Raw genomic sequence first — 18,053 nt, 5'->3', positions numbered from 1 at the left:
TGAGCCTCATTACAAGTTTGGCAGTGCAGAGAAAAAGTGCTGGTAATATCATTATCTCTCCTACTTTTGGTGGTAACAGAATTACCACTGTTTTTCCCACACCGCCAAATAATAATTTTTGGTGGATTTACCGCAAGCGGAATCACAGCATGGTAAATCTGCTGATTTTTGGCAGAAAAGTGACAAATTCACCTCCAGCTTGTTGCCAGAGGTAAATCTTATACTTTACCTCCACAAATTGCCGGATTTACCATGTGGTCATTCCTCTGGTGATACATCCATCAAAAATCCCCATTTAGTCCTTTGAACTAAAAAAGTGTTGAATTACCAACAGTTGTAATCTCGTGGTAACCCCACGGAAGCAAGTGACCGAAATGGTAATCGATTTTTGCGCTAATTTGGCGATACCGTCAAACTCATAATGAAACCTGTGTATTTACATTAGGCCAATATTATGTCCAGTTCAAAAGTGTACTTGCACTGGTGTAAAGTTCCTGGAATATGCAGCCTGGGGTGAGATGCTTAAACTTAGTTGTGCCTCTGAAGTGTGAATATGTACCAACACATGTTTGTTGGTACCACTTCACAGGCACCACTAAGCCCGTGAAGTGGCGCAAAGGGTAACCCTTATTTCTGAAGTCCAACCATATGGTGCCTGGAGTCTGTCATATTACACTAATTCCAATGTAAGGCTGGTGAGCACCTCAGAGACCCCTCACCTCACTCTGGAGGGTGTTTCTCTTATTTTTGTCTTACGCTCAGGGCTAGAGCTCAGCATAGGGGCGATCGTCCAGGGCATGCATTGATGAGGGCCTGCGACCACACAGATGAACCTGCATATTAGATGGCCTCGAGAGTAGCCTGAAGTGGCTGATTCCCACATCCAGTCCATCCTTCGTCCCTCGCAAGACTCCTCTGACACTCCCACCCGCTGCAAAGCCTGTAGATTCTCCGGCCTCTAGCTCTTGTTAGTTAGTGGTTGACGGAGCGGACAAGTTAGCACTCATTGGAGTGACATATTGTTTATGTTAACTACTACCTCTGTTAACTACCCAATTAAGGGTGAGTTCTAGGTGTTGAGAACTGCAATAGTTGCATTTGCATTTGAAACCCGCAATACAGCCCCTGTTGACTACTCAAATCCGGGCCTTCTTGCAAGACAATTAAACTGTGTGATACATAATACATATTTGTACCAAACAGAGCTCAGGGGAAATGTGGCCAAGCGCCCAAATCACAGCAAGGTTCAAATACTGTCTACTGTTATCAATCTGATGGAGTCATCACTGATCCCCTTGCGGTAACCGTGAGACATGGAATCCCCCAATCTCCCTTGAGGATAACCTCCTTAACGCTGATACCCTATTACTTTTCCTATGAAGAACGCGGAAAACACTTTCATCAAATCTCTGGTCCAATCTACCAACTTTGGTCTGCCTTGCTAATTTGAGGAAATCACCTTTTCAATTCCTCCTGTCAAACAACCAGAATTGATTTTACTTTAAAACTTTTTAAAAATGCGTATCCAATATCTGTAAGTCAAATGGACTTCAGTTCCCAGAATCATCGAAATACCGGGAAGAAGAAGAAGGATTGAGCAATGTGGAGCAAAAGAGACTGCATGCTCAGCGAGCGCTCTAGTGTTTTCTGGTACAGATCTGTGCCCAGGAAATGTAAGCAGCCCAAACAAGAATTAGTGACAGCTGCTGTGGTGACTGGCGAGAGAGAGCTGCACCTCTCCATGAGGAGCGAAAAACTGAAAGGCTGAAACTGGCCTGGTCGAGCTAAGCAGCTCACCATTAGAGAAGAAAGAAACTGCTGAATCAAGAGATGCCTTGGGAACGTCAGGAGCAGTTGAGGGACTCCTGGGCATTTGCAGACGAAAGAAAGCAGCGTTTCACGTACCGAAGCCAACAGTAAAACAGGCATGTCAAGTGGAAGCTGTGGGAGACCGGCAAACAAAGGAAAGGTGGCTGTGAGAAAGAAGCAGATGAGAGCCCTTCATTGGCAGACTGCTAGAGAGTTCTCCAATGTTTGCAAAAGCTGGTGAGTCCACCAAGAAGCAGCAGGGACACCAGGCTGTATTAGCGAGCATGCTGAGTGTGAACAATTGGAAAGCACTTACCTGAGAGAGAGGAAAAGACTGGACATATTGAAAAAGGGAAACTCAAGTTACAAGCAACTCCTCTTCTCATGTGTGAATGTCCACAGTGCAAATATTTAAGAAACAGAGAGGGGATAATATATCAAGAGGATATATTATCCAACTCTATACCAGGCAATCATAAGTATGTGTGGAAACCAGACGTCCTGGCAGAACAGTATACCAGCTAATTTCAAGTGTGTGAATCAGAAGTCATAGCAGGAGAGTGTACCAGACAGTCACATGTGTGAGTGGAAACCAGAAGTCCTGGCAGGAGAAAATAACAAGCAGTCACAAGTGTGTGAACCCAAAATCCTGGCAGGAGAGGATACCAGGCAATTGAAAGGGATTGTGTTAAACAAGAAAGAAGAAGGAACATCACCCAAAAGAAACATATATCAGGTGTCCTAAAAGAAAGTAAATTACAAAACAAGACAGTTTTTGTGTGCAAGTTTTGTAATTAGCCAAGAGAGGCCCAAAGAACTGTTGTGTACAAAAAATGCAAGGCGTAAATAAATCCAGGGCATGGGGCCTACCCTCTGGAGCCAAGTACTTTTGATCCTTTAAGAACCTTTGTTTGAAATGTTTTCTAAACTGCCCAAGGTTAAAGACATTGCCCCTTTTCACCTTAGAGTTAAGTTTGAAGTGCGAGTGTTGATATCTCGGAATGGGCAATGGACTGGCTGTGTTTAGAAAATAGCTTAAGGCAAAAATGAAACACCGGAACAGAATCTTGTCTTATTCTCAGAGACACAGATTTATTTATTATAGCTGCAGCTATCTTCACCGGGTCGTACAATCTGCCATGTGAACCACCTGCCCTCTCATTATCTGTCTGTGTCTGCCCTCCCACATTCAAAGGAGAGCATGTATACATTTTACTGCTAGTGTAGCCTTACAAAAGGTATTTGATCCAGGCGAAATCTGACCTCCGGCCAGGGCATAAACGTACTCTTTTGCAGCTGTTCCTAGACTATACAATATGCTAAAACTTGTTCTGTAAGCACAAGTGGTCAGATGAATCCATACATAAGCATTCACTGTTATTGCAGACTCAGAACTTCTAAAGCAAGACATGTTCACAGTTTTCTGTTTAGGAGAACCTATGTCATACCGGGTACCAAACCCTAGAGTATTAAGTAAACAGCTTAATGTCGCTAGAGTTCTGGTCTAGGCTGGACTAGTGCAACAGCCTCTTCCTTAATCTACCCTCTTCCTCCCTCCGCCCCCTTCAGGTTATCCAGAATAGAGCTGCAAGACTTTTCTTTGGCCTCAAGCCCAGGCACTGTGTCTCTCCAGCCCTAAAATCCCTCCACTTGCTTCTGGTTGCCTCAAGGATCGAATTCAAATCCCTCTGCATCATTCACAAGGCTTTCTGGGGCTGATAACCAATCCAGCTAAAACTTGCTCTCACCAAATACTCTCCCTCCAGATCTTTATGGCCCTCCGGCTCCAAATCTCTGTGTGTCAAGTGCTTTTCTAAGCAGCGTACTGGTGGCAGATCTCTCTCCTCGGCTGGCTACTCCTCTGGAACAGCCTTCCCCTCTCCTCTCCGTCTTGAGCCGAAGCTCCTCAAATTCCAGAAGCACCTCAAGACTTTCCTCTTCACTTCCTCCGCCCCCTTTCACTCCTGTGCTAAATACTCCACAGTCGCTGAGATGGATGTATGTTAAAAGAAGTAAACAAAAAGATTGAATTACAAAATTATGGACACCACTAGTCAGCATTTTGTAATTCAAACTTTTCTTTTTGTTATGGTCCCATGTAACACATGTACTGTTTGTGGGGGACACCCCCGCAACTCCTGCAGACCATAATACCGAACTAGGGACACGGGGAACACCCCCACAACACATGCTCCCCCAGTTTGGTATTTGGTAGTAGGTATTTTATGCTAGACCAAATGCACAGTCTTTGTACATTCGGTATTTTATATACTAGCTTGTTGTTCATTTCCTGCTGAGATTGGTGCCTGGGCCTTTATATGTCCTTCTGGGTCCTGGCCTTCCCCCAGTCGCCCTCAGCCCCATCACAGCACTTGCCTCTGGGCACCCACTGGCTTGTGTTCTCATAGGCCTGCACTTATTATAGTGGCAATGTTCACTCTGCACCAAGTGATCTTTGCCAGGCACTTACTGTTGCACGCAACAAACTCCCTGGCACTTCCCTCTGTTTAACTCCTAGCACTCCCCCCCCTTTCCCCTGTCCTTTCACTCCCCCTGCACTTGCACGTTCTGAATGCCCACAAGGCCTAGTAGGACTGCCCTTTTCCTGTTCATCAGTTTATTCTATTTGCCTCGTGTTCCCATGGTACCTCCCGTGTTCACCCTGTGGGCACTTTGAAACACAATTTCTTGATGTATAAGGACCTTACAAATGCACAATAAATAAATAAATTAAATAGATCCTTGGACATGGGAATGTTTTTGTTTAAACATTCTGACACAGACGGATCCTTAGTTTTTGATTTAGGCAGGGGAAATTCATCTTGGGACATGGTCAGAGAGGCATTTTCCCAACCCCTTTTACATTCAATAAAAGTCTTTAACCACAATCATGGATGACTTGAGTCCGAGTTTCATTCCTGACTCCTCACACTTCACTATTTAACTGAAGACTTTGACCCTCAGAAAATCATTCTGTCTCACTGTGCCCAATCTAAAATAGATAGCTCCTAACACTTAACACTTTTCAAAGGGAACACTATTAGTAAAATAAATCTCAACCATGGTTAGACTATAGTTCGGATCCATATATAGTTATCACATGGACTAGTTTAGTTTTAGGGCTGGACCAGTTCATAGAAGCATTCATATGGCTTATAATTTTTGATAATCACTGAATAGTCCTGTACTTTGAGAGGTGTCCGTAAATGGGAACACAATACTGCTCCACTCCCATACCTTACCTTGGCCCCAATGCTCTGCCACTAGGGGGTGCTTGCTAATGTGTTTCTTAATGTGTCAATTACTGCTTAATTGTTCTGAGCAGACTGTTTTAGAAGAGTCCCCGTCCACACTCCAAGATACCAGGCAAGCCTGCAAAGAGCCAACCAGAATCCCAGTTCATCCTTACCAAAGGCTACCCACACCAACCCTCCAATAACCCGCATGAGTCTGTCAGAATCTTAGTTCATCCTTACCAAAGGCTACCCACACCAACCCTCCAATAACCCGCATGAGTCTGTCAGAATCTTAGTTCATCCTTACCAAAGGCTACCCACACCAACCCTCCAATAGCCCGCATGGAGCCTGTCAGAATCCACGTACAGGCTCCTCTGAACATGCACATGTGTGTCACGAGTCTGCTAAACACATGCTCCAGGAGCCTGCCTGCAGTTAGCTTAGGCCTGCCAGGGGACCACTTTCCCTCTGACCTATTTAGTTCGAAAGACTTCTGCTGCACTGGGGCAGGTTACTAGGCTTCTACACTTCTGCTGTGTTGGGGCAGGTTATTGGACTTATAGGCTTCTTCTGCACTGTGGCAGATTCCTGAGATTCTAGGCTTCTGCCGCACTGGGGCAGGTTACTTGGATTCTACGCATCTGCTGCACTGGGGCAGGTTACTGTGATTCTAGGCTCCTGCTGCACTGTGGCAGGTTACTTGGATTATACGCATCTGCTGCACTGGGGCAAGTTACTGTGATTCTAGGCTTCTGCTGCACTGGGGCAGGTTACTTGGATTCTACGCATCTGCTGCACTGGGGCAGGTTACTGTGATTCTAGGCTTCTGCTGCATTGGGGCAGGATCCTGAGATTCTAGGCTTCTGCGGCACTGGGGCAGGTTACTTGGATTCTACGCATCTGCTGCACTGGGGCAGGTTACTTGGATTCTACGCATCTGCTGCACTGGGGCAGGTTACTGTGATTCTAGGCTTCTAATGCACTGGGCAGGATCCTGGGACTCTAGGCTTCTGCTGCACTGGGGCAGGATCATGGGAGTCTACGCATCTGCTGCACTGGGGCAGGTTACTGTGATTCTAGGCTTCTGCTGCACTGGGGCAGGATCCTGGGAGTCTAGGCTCCTGCTGCACTGTGGCAGGTTACTTGGATTATACGCATCTGCTGCACTGGGGCAAGTTACTGTGATTCTAGGCTTCTGCTGCACTGGGGCAGGTTACTTGGATTCTACGTATCTGCTGCACTGGGGCAGGTTACTGTGATTGTAGGCTTCTGCTGCATTGGGGCAGGATCCTGAGAGTCTAGGCTTCTGCTGCACTGTGGCAGGTTACTTGGATTCTACGCATCTGCTGCACTGGGGCAGGTTCCTGAGATTCTAGGCTTCTGCGGCACTGGGGCAGGTTACTTGGATTCTACGCATCTGCTGCACTGGGGCAGGTTACTGTGATTCTAGGCTTCTGATGCACTGGGGCAGGATCCTGGGATTCTAGGCTTCTGCTGCACTGGGGCAGGATCATGGGAGTCTATGCATCTGCTGTACTGGAGCAGGTTCCTGGGATTCTAGGCTTTGGCTGCACTGGGGCAGGTTCCTGGGATCCTAGGCTTCGTTTGTGCTGGGGCAGGCTCCTGGGATTCTACGCGTCTGCTGCACGGGGGCAGGTTTGCGGGATTCTAGGCTTCAGCTGCACTGGGGAAGGTTCCATGGGAGTCTAAGCATCTGCTACACTGGGGAAGGTTTCTGGGATTCTAGGCTTCGGCTGCGCTGGGTTAGGTTACTGTGATTCTAGGCTTCGGCTGCACTGGGGCAGGTTCCTGGGATTCTAGGCTTCGGCTGCACTGGGGCAGGTTCCTGGGATTCTAGGCTTCGGCTGCACTGGGGCAGGTTCCTGGGATTCTAGGCTTTGGCTGCACTGGGGCAGGTTCCTGGGATTCTAGGCTTTGGCTGCACTGGAGCAGGTTCTTGGGATTCAGGCTTCGGCTGCACTGGGGAAGGTTCCTTGGGAGTCTAGGCATCTGCTGCACGGGGCCTGCCTACTGGTATTCCAGGCATCTACTGTGTTGGGGCAGGCTCATGCGAGTACATCTTTGTGGATGCACATTGTAACAGCCTCAGAGAAATATTTGACAGAGGAAGTCAAATTAAAAAAGAACTTTCTTTACGAGTTTCTGAATCATTGTCAGGTCTAGCACTGGTCTGTCCAGGGTGGAGATATCACCAATGTTTAGTTTCTCCATGTGTTTTCAAGCATTCTAACTTCAAAACGCCAGCATGCATTGCATTCTTTTAATTTCTCGTTCACAAGCTGTTTCCTGACTTGAATGATAGTATGCAGCTACTTTTTTCAAAGTCTTGAAGAATTTGGACTCCCAGTTCCAGCATGCATTGCAGTACCTCACATTCTTTCTTCTGAAGATAGTGTACACAGCACTATGTACACGTGCGACTCCATTTTGTAAAAGCAGAAGTACACTCAAGCGGCCAGGGCCTGACCGGCCAAGTTTCATATCCAGATCCAAGCTGAGGAAAGGAGCGGGATTGAAACTTAACAAAGAGAGGCTCACGCAGGGGAAATTGAGGTCAACCAGAAAAGGGGAGGTGAGCATGAGCCCACGAGGCTCCAGCTGAGCATACCAGCCCGCCCGTGAAGGTCAAGAAAAGGAAGGCCCATGCAGGTGGCCAAGTGCACACAGAATTAAATGCACAAAAGGTTGGAAACTGAAGCAGATTCACAGTGGACCAGCATGTGACCAGACAGGCGCGAAGATGTACCACTGCCTGATGTCATCCAGAACCAGAGGGTGCCATAACTTTTCCGGATAAGAGACTACAGATCCGAGGCCATATCCAGCCAAATAATTGACACATAGTCCTAAAACACTGATTGATGGAAGGGAGGAAGGGTGAATCTTGCACACTAGGCACCTGGGTGTCTACCCTGCATGCTGCTAATTAAAATGGAGATTTATGGTTAGGGGTGTAACTTGCCCAATCACAAGGGACCATGTAATCTAGGGTCCTATAGACACTGTAACCAATGAGACGTCGTACATGTAGTGACATCAATCACGTGTGTTGTAGAGGGAAGGGCGTAGACACCCACCCGATAAGAGTTATCCAATCCACTTGCGTTATTTCCATATACAGATATAGCACCTATACTTAAGTTACCTTTCCCAACCAATTATATTGCATGATGATTTTTTGTAGAATTAGACGTCAATGTTGACGGAATTTTGCCTATAACAATGACTGTTTGACTGAAGTTCGAGGAAGTCGGGGTGAGGCAGGTGTTTGTGATGCTGCTGATTTCCATCTGTTGATGTATGTATCATTAAACAGACTTCCCTTTGCCAATTTACTGAGCCCTGATTATTGAATCTTGCTGGAGTATGTGAATCCTGCACTCTGTCCTCACATAGTGCAGCGATCATGCATTACAAATTTTCGAGGGTGAGTACTGACCAATGGGCCCGTCAGTAATTTCCTCCCCTCGTCAACACTTGGTAGCGTGAGGATGGTTTCGGCCATCGATTATAGATTATTGATTGATATAGTATAAGACACCTTTGGACCGACGGCACGAAGTAACTCTGGGCCTTCGGTTACATCACGAGTCCTTTCGCTATTCCGGCTCAGTAGGCTGAGAAGCTCCCCGTGGACAATGATAGTGTAATTATTCCCAAAAAATCTGCAGTGGGTCTGAAGGAACCCGCCTTTCCAAGCATAACCCTTCTCATTCCCACAGGCAGCGGATCGGACAAATACCATAAAAACAGGAAGAGGAATGGGCGATGATCTTGAAGTTCCAGAGAGGAAAAGAGGCGATCGGTGAGTGAAAACAACAAAACTCGTTATCCTGGCAAAGGTCTCATAGGCCTTACCTTAGAGGAAGAAGGGGAAAGTTAACGGAGGGTGGTGGAGAAGATTAATACAGTTAAAAGTAGGAAAGACTGTAGAGATATAGAGGATAAAAACCCGGGCACCTGAAGTAATTGGGAAGAATACCGGGGGGGCACCTGAGAAAAAAACTGTAAGGAATACCGGGGGGGGGGCACCCGAGAAAAAACTGTAAGGAATACCAGGGGGGCATCGGAGAAAAAACTGTAAGGAATACCGGGGGGGCACCTGAGAAAAAACTGTAAGGAATACCGGGGGTCACCCGAGAAAAAACTGTAAGGAATACCGGGGGGGGCACCTGAGAAAAAAACTGTAAGGAATAACGGGGGGGCACCCGAGAAAAAAACTATAAGGAATACTGGGGGCACCCAAGAGAGAACTTTAAAATTTGCCTTGTTCCTGCACTTTAAAGAGTGGTCAGAAGGAACGTGAACTCAGAGCCCACAGAGAGGGGACATTAGGCTACGCTTACATTTAAAGACGTAAGAATGGGGTTCGTTCAAATCCCATGACGGGGTAATAATAAGAAGGTAGGTATACGTATGACCAACTGGTGTCCGTCTAGTCTGTCAAGCATCTGTCCTATATGTCCTGTGTATGCTGAATGTGGAATTATTGTGTTATTAATTGATGGCAATGTATTTTTGCTTTACGCAATTTTGTAAATGAGAGGGAATCGCCACTGAATTGATGTGTTTTGAGTAAAACTGTTGGTATAATATTTTGCGGGAAAATTGGATTGGAGCTCGCGTATGTGGTGCTTGCTCATAATAGCGTAAAGTTAAAAAACTGTATGAACATTGTTGGTGACAAAATTAGGAATGGAAGTTACCCCACTTGCACATTTGTGCAAGCAGTTGCCAAAGCACGCAACAAAATTGAAGAAATATAGCCAGGAGTGGGTTAAGGGCACCGCAAATAAAATGTTTATGCCGTGGCCCCAAAATGGGTCATTGTCAAAGGCTGTTTTACAGCACATGACCACCTTCCTACATGCCACATATAGCGGGAAGAAGCTCGAAAAACGCCTTGCTGTTCTCGAGCTTTGGAAAATGTTTGAAAAAGCAAAAGAAGAAGAACCCCCCGCAGACTGGATATTAAATGTATGTACGGAGAGGGGTGAGATGCCTACCGCGCCACCTGCCCCACCGGAACTAGTTGTTGAGGGAAGTAAGTCAGAGGGCCTTTACCCACTAAGAGAACTTAAGGCAGCCACAGGTTATAGCAACCCTGCATATGAGTCACATGCGTGTAGCAGTGACGAGACGAAAAAGAAGGAACAGGAAATTGACTCGGCTTCCGCAGTCCCATGGGAAAAAGAGAGGCGAGGTGAGGAAAGGAAGGACCAGGCACAAACGAGTGCACCTTTCGATAGAGAAAGAGAGGGAAAGAAGTGGAAAGGAACCGATGAGTTAACATTTACAAAGGACGAATGGATGGGAGGGCAGATACTGTTGAAGTTAGATTGAAAAGGAAGTTATGGTGCAAGGCCGAGTGAACGGTCTGATGAGGCGCAAAGAAAGGAAAGGGAAAAAGAAGTGGACATAAGAAATGAGAGGGCAAGAAAGAAGGATAAGTTGAGGCGAGAACAACTATATCGCGAAGAGCAAGGTATACCGCTCAGTCGCATGCAATATGCAGCCTATGAAAAGCACAGGCAGAACATGCTAAAGTTGGAGGAAGAAAGGAGGGTGCACGAAAGGAAAGTGAAGAAGAAAGAAGAGGAGGAAAGTAGAAGGGCAAGGGAGCGTAGGAATGAACGGATGAGGGAAGTAGATAAGGCTAGAGAGGAAGCGAAGATGCAAAGAGAAATGGATGAAGAAGCAGAACGTAAACGCAGGCAAAGGGCGCGAGATTTAGAATTCTTGCAACAGGAAGTGAATAACCCAATCCTGTTGTAGACTGGGAAGACATAGAAGAGTTCTTCCCTGCACGCGATGCGGTACCAGGTGCAAGCGGGACAGTTATTGATGATGACTTTGACACCAGAAGCATCAGGGAAGCAATTGATAAAATATACAATGAGATGGGACTGGAACGAATCTCCCAAGAGGGAAGGGAAGATGAGCGCTTAGAGAGCACTCAGCTATATGACACTGAGGATGTCACCCAAAGTAGTGGGAGTAGGGGACGTTCCCTAGATAGACTAGAAGTTGGGCAGAACGAAGATGATGCGAGAAGTTGTGTAAATTGGGAGTACTCGGAATCAGACTCCGATGGGGAAGCGGAGGAAGTGGCGTATGACGAAGGGAGGTGGTGCGAAAAGCGACTCCCAGGGAACCGAGAGATACGATGGTCAGATGCTAGAGGGTCCATAGATAGGACACCGAAGTCCACTGGACAGTCCAGCCGACATGAAGAGACACCCCATGGTCAGAGGGGGGCGTTGGCACCTGCCTATATAGATAGGTTAAGGGCATTGCCAGGTAGAAGGCAAGTCGGGAATGCCACCCCGGCAAGAGACCGAGGAGGTATAGAGAAGGAAAAGTAGGATTGCGCATTCCAATTCCCACTGCTAGAAAAGGGGGAGCAAGACCGCAATATATTCCATGGCCACACATGGACCGAGAGAATCTTAAAAATAAGCTTCCAATGTTGACATCGGGAGCCAGAAAGTGGATACATGAGTTAGAGAAAATGACGGGTGGCGTCACTCTAGCCATAGGGGACATCAAGGGTCTTCTAATTGCTATACTTGGTGAAAGAGCAGACGACGTGTGGAAAAGGGCAGGATACCCCAGGGTAACCATAACTAACACCTCTCATGATGGGGCGCCATTTAACAACTGTAGAGCAGCAGTGTGGAAAGCGCTGCGTACGCTATATCCAGACACATCTGATATGGGAGCTATAATGACTCGAAAAATGAAGGAGTCCGAGGATTCTTTGCTTTATATCCCGAATTTTCAAGATGCGTGGGTGCTCGAAACGCATGAGTCTTGGACGAAATCTATCCCTGTATTCTATCATATATTGTGCCAAGGGTTACCAGAACCGGTGCAAAAACAGCTAAAAAAATTGGTAGGAATAGAAGCTAAACCGTGGGCTGAAATCCAGTTGACGATTGCCCATTATTGTAGCCTGTTGCAAGAAAAAAATCGGAAGAAAGAGGCAACGCGTAAGGGAGAGGGGGCTAAGCTAGTGCAAAGGAAGCTCTCAAAGTATGCTCTCGAGGGAGCCATGCTAACAAGTCCAGCTGAATCGAGTGCACAACATGCCTCTCACCCGCCACAAAACAATCAGGGTAATGCGGGATATTACCCGAGAGGAAGGGGATTTGGAGGAAGAGGATGGCAGAGCAATCAGGGAGGATTTAGAGGTAACCAAGGAGGTTTACAGAATGTTCAAAATGGTATCCAGAACGCACTGATGGCCAGTCCGACTATGCCAGATGGACAGATGGCCCGACCACCGCCAGTGTGTTGGTTGTGTGGAGCAACGGGACACGTGGCGTGCATGTGCAGAAGCCAAATCATGTGGCAGATCAACCAAGGATTGGGGGCAGGCATGGTGAATCAACCTGCTACCCCACAACAGGGCAGTGCACAAAACTATACCATGCAGCAGCAGGCGGTTGGCTTGCAGCAAGGTGCACAGCAAATGGTCCAGCCACAGAACATGGGGAATGTACCACAGGGACAACCCCAGCAGACACTGCCGCAAGTGGCTCAGGGCACTAATTCCGGTGGGGGAAACCCACAGGTATACAGTGGACTGAACCTATATATGAAATAGGACGACATACAGGGATCTCTGATGTGCTCTATCCTATCAGTGACACCAGTCCCTAACAGGGAGCCTAGGGTAAATGTCACCATAGGGGGGAAGGAATATTCCTTCTTAATTGACACGGGTGCAACGCGCTCGTTCATAAGAGAAGGAAAGTTCTCCTTGTCCGGCGAGGCCATAGATACCCAGAGTTTTACTGGAGCTCATAGCAGAGTTCCCTTTACTGATACACTCCCGGTTTCAGTGGGAGAGTGCGACATGAATGTACCCTTATTGTATTCTGGTCAGTCCCCGGTGAATATCATGGGTCGGGACTTGATGACAAAGTTGAATATGAGCATCTCGTTCACCGAGGATGGCATAGTATGCTCCACTCCAGGAATGCATTATTCAAACATGTGCGAAATGATCAGAGCATACTCTGGACGTGCAGCCATGAGAGCTATACAACTGGTACCAGAAGTGTTCGCATATGGCATGCGAGTGCTTATGGCGGGACTGCCAGGCCTCGCAGACAAAACTATGAGAACCCCGGATGAGTTTCTATTCAGGCCAAGAATACCCATGCACGAAGAGGAGGGAAAAGTATTTCCCTTAAAGATGCAATCTGCCGCGGTACGAGGAAAGGTAGTATTAGTTGAAGGATATGACGACAAGGGCAGACCATGGTGTACGATTGCCGCCATCGAAGAAGGGTATCGAGTGACTGAAGTCACCAATGACGATCTGTTCGAAGAACATCCTGACCTAGAAGGGACATGGGTGGAAGTGAGTCTCATATTTTGGGTCAAAATGATCAAGCGGGAGGTGCCACAGAGGATGATGTTAGCGCTGGTACGCCTGGAATATTTATATGGCCCTAGTGCCAGCCAAGGTATGGACCACAGGGCCCTATGATGTAGGTCTCCTGAGGGGGGCTGGCGAAGTAAAAATTAAATTGAAACCAGGAGCAATTCTGACACAGGCACGACAGTATCCCATGTCCAGGGACGCAGATGAAGGGATCACAAAGACACTCTCTGCCATGATGGAACAGGGCATCCTGGTGACGTCGGAATCACCATGCAACACAGTGATTTACCCTGTCAAGAAATCTAAGGGGGGGTCCTGGCATTTAATCCAGGACTTACGAGCATTGAACGACATAGTCGAAGCTGAGTTCCCTCTAGTCCCTAATCCATCCACAATTTTGTGTAATATACCCACTGAAGCGAGATACTTCACGGTGATCGATTTGAAGAATGCATTCTTCTCTATTCCATTACACCGTGACTCTCAAGACCTGACGTCATTTACTTTCAGACAAATGCGCCTGAAAAGTATGAGTTTGCCGCAGGGGTATTGCGAGTCTCCGTCCATTTTCAACAGAGTCCTGCAAATGAACCTAAGCAATATTGCAGTGCACAGTGTTGTTTTGCAGTATGTAGATGACATTCTAATTTGCAGCATCACTGAAGAGCAATGCCAACACGACTCTGTCCAGCTATTGACTATATTGGCTGAGAAGGGGTACAAAGTGGACAAGGACAAGTTGCAATACTGCCATCAGGAGGTGCTGTACATAGGGCAACTGATCTCACATGAGGGGAAAAAGGTAACCCGAGAAAGGGCTGAGGCTATCATGAACACGGCCAAGCTGCGCAGAGTAAAGCAAATGCAAAGCTTCCTAGGCCTGTGCAACTATGTCCGAGCATGGATCTTTGACTACAGCTCGTATACCAAGCCCTTGTTGCAGGCCCTTAATAAAGCCCAGGCGATCAGAGAAGAAATTGAATGGAATGAAGCGATGGAGAAAGGGTTTACAGAACTCAAAGGGGTAATTTGTAAGGCCCCAGTCCCAAGGATTCCTAATTATGGTGAGGAATTCTATCTGTTTTCTCATACTGCTGGCGATTTTATGACGGCAGTACTCGCGCAGCGAACCTCACTGGGATATAAACCTCTTGCATATTACAGTGGAAATTTGGACCCGGTTATGAAAGGCCACTTCCCGTGCGAACAAAATTTAGCTGCCGCCACGTTCGCCATTGAGAAGGCGTCATCCATTGTGATAGGGTGCTCCATGACATTATATGTTGAGCACTCATTATTCGCCATACTAGAGAAGCCAAAGGGCACGCTGACTTCTCAGAGAGGATCAGCCTACGAGGTGATTATCTCCAATCCATCGATCAAAATAGTGCGATGCAAAACGGTGAACCCTGCTATGTTTATCGCTGAGCCAGTCACAGAGGGAGAACCTGTGCATGACTGTGCGAACTATGAAGAATACTATGATGAGATCCCCAGGGTCAAGGAAAATGCCCTGCCAAGTGGAGAGATTGTCTTTATTGATGGGTCTTAGAGGATTGACCAAGAGGACGGGCAAAGGTATAGGCAGGGCCGTGATCAAACACCTGGCGAATGGAGAGTTCCAAGTACTTGTCAGTGCACGAATACCATCTCATTATTCGGCACAGGCCACAGAACTAGTGGCATTGATACTCGCCATTGAGAATCACGCGGTCCAGGAAGTAACAGTGTACAGTGACTCCACCTATGTGACGTCTACAGTGCACGCAGGACTAGTGCGCTGGAAAAGGAGGAGCTACCTCCGAGTGGACGGCACGCCAGTGCTGTACACAGGCTTACTGGACAGGCTGATAAAAGCATTACATCTCCCAGTGGGCATAGCGGTCGTAAAATGTGCCGCTCATACCAAAAGGACAGATTTTGTGTCACGTGGAAACCATGAAGCAGAAACAGAAGCCAAGCGCATGGCATCCAAAGCTGAAACATGGACGTGGATGAGGCACATACCCATGAACGTATGATGGTGGCGTGAGCCACACCAGAAGCCTATAGTGATATGGGGCAGTCTCGGTTAATGGAGCAGCAGGGGGAGGCACCCCAGGAGGAGAAAAATATGTGGAAGCGTCAAGGGTGTTCTTTAAACCCCTCAGACGGATTGTGGAGGCAAGACAGCACTGGTAAACCAGTAATGCCTGTCACCGTACTAAAAGTAGTGCTAGAACAGCTTCATTAGTCCATTCACATGACAAGAGAAAACCTTGCCGCAGCGCTTGCCGAAGACTGGTTTACACCGAATTTAGCAGAGCATGTTGCATTCTTTATGGTAAATTGCATTGTCTGCCAACAATTCACCTCTGGGCACACATTAAAAGTAGTGAGAGGAGTCATCCCCAGACCAAGTGGAACTTTCCAGCACCTGCATATCGATTATGTCGATATGATTCAAGTGTGTAATGGGTACAGGTATTTAATTGTGGTGGTGTGTCCCTTTTCCAGATGGGTGGAAGCAGGTCCCTGTACACACCCTGATGCCACCTGTGCTGCAAAATTCCTGGTGAGGGAGGTCTTCCCTAGATGGGGGGTGTGTTAGGTTATGAGATCAGACAATGGGCCTCATTTCGTGAACGCAGTGTTCGAACAGATTAGCTTGTTGTTTGGTATAAAGAACAAGTTCACGTTGGCGTATCATCCAGAGGGAAATGGGATATGTGAGCAAATCAACGGCTTGCTTAAGGAGAGGATAGCCAAGTTAAAGCTCAAATTAAGAAAGGGATGGATGCACTGCCTACCACTGGCATTGTATGCGCTTCGGAACCTACCAGGCTCTGACCATCATCTCACGCCGCACAAAATAGTTACTGGGAGAAGGATGAGGACTCCCCTTACCTCCCGAGACAGAGCTAGATATGATGCCCAGTCAACTAGGGAGGTTCTGGGAGAAGAGATGAAAGCTTACCTAGACTGTCTCACATCCAGCGCCAGTGTCATTTCAGGCCAGCTGCAGCGACGGCAGGAAGGGGACAGCACAGCACGAACCACTGCAGATAGTGCTGATGCAGGCACAGCTCTCAGCCATGGCGCCCCCCTTATCTTCCCTGGAGACAGAGTTCTGGTAAAAAACTTTTCGAGAAAGAAATGGGACGAGCCGAGGTTTAACGGCCCCTTCATCATAGAGGACTACACACTGTCGGCTGTCAAGCTTGTGGGCAGAAGAGCCTGGATCTTCCTGAATGACATAAAACCCTTTATAGGAGAGAGCACTCCTACTGCATCTACTGCCGGGGAATCCACAAACAACGGGTAAGGACCGCAGCACGTGCAGACAAGGTCTATGGCGAGGAAGAAGGGCGCACAAGCAGAAAACATAAACTAAGGAACTCGCTGTGAAAATTGTGGATGTACACTGAACTTCTCCTTCAGACACTGCACTGAATGAGGTACAAGACCATCAAACGAACGCAAAGTGCAGCTGAACTCGCGGGGTAAAGGAAAAAGTTGCATACTCTGAACCTGCAGTGACACTGATAGCTTGATCACGTTGAGCCACAAAGCATTGAACACAAACTCTCAGACTCTGAAAAACTGTAAAAACAGGACACTCTTGTAAACTAAAACTGGTATCCTGAAGCATCCAGTATCAAGACTTTGTTCACGGACATATGGTTCACCCCAGCAGAAGTCTCAAGTGGGATGTGCTCACCTATTTTCAGCTAGTAGTACTGTCCTATCCATCACTCATAGGGAGAGAAACAAGTGTCACAGAATATATTCAAGATCCAGAAAATAAGAAGGTAATCAGGTAACTACTGATGTCATCGCAGAGGTCTTCGCTGAGTTGCCCGAGCACAGTGAACAAAAGACTAATGCTCCCGCCTCAAGCAGTTATTGACGAAGTTACCTACTTTTTATTCTTTCGAATCATTGAGGAGTGCCCAGAAATTGTCGGGAGGACCACAGATACCCTGACTTTCATCAGAGATCCCCGAAATAATCACATCCTGAATCAAATATGGAGTAAACTGAATAATGTGGTAGCAGACCACGCAGCAGGAAAGTGCAAGACCTGTTCGCGACAACAAAAAGACTTGTGATCGTGACCCAGCAAACAAAGCAAATGTCCCTGTCCCCTGCAGACACGCAGCTAGCCCACAATGTCCTGCTCAGGCTAGTCACAGACTACCCAAAAATGGTGGGAAGACCTGCTGATGTCGATGTTGCAACCTTCCTTAGAGATCCAGTCAATTTCCCACACATGAAGACCCTTCTCCATGGCATTATGCTCCAAGTGGAACTGTCGAACTTCCAGCGAGAATTCCTAAGGAGATTCCTGTGAGACTATTCTGTGAGGGACAGATCGAGGAGGCGAAAACTGATCACACTGCATGAAAGGCCTGTGACCTAAGAGCCAAAGAGTCAGAGCAAATGTCATTAACACCCGAAGACAGTCGGTATGCGTTTTGTGTTTTCTTTCATCTCATTGAAAACTTTCCAGAACTAGTGGGCAGACCCCACAACATTGATGTGCCCGCTTTTCTTAATGATCCAGCAAAAAATGCCCAATTGAATCGGCTCCTGAGAGCTATTGCATCAC

The 18,053-nt window shown here is 47.2% G+C and overlaps 1 protein-coding gene across 2 annotated transcripts in view; it reads left to right on the top strand.

Moving 5' to 3' along the window:
• Positions 1 to 18,053, top strand: part of SLC24A4 (solute carrier family 24 member 4) — an 873,854-nt gene that overhangs the window by 410,851 nt on the left and 444,950 nt on the right. The window lies entirely within an intron of this gene.

The sequence above is a fragment of the Ambystoma mexicanum genome, chromosome 14 (genome assembly GCF_040938575.1).
Source record: "Ambystoma mexicanum isolate Mex_15411 chromosome 14, UKY_AmexF1_1, whole genome shotgun sequence".
Classification (NCBI taxonomy): domain Eukaryota; kingdom Metazoa; phylum Chordata; class Amphibia; order Caudata; family Ambystomatidae; genus Ambystoma; species Ambystoma mexicanum.
The sequence above is the reverse complement of the archived record's forward strand: the minus strand, read 5'-3'. Positions and strand labels throughout refer to the sequence as shown.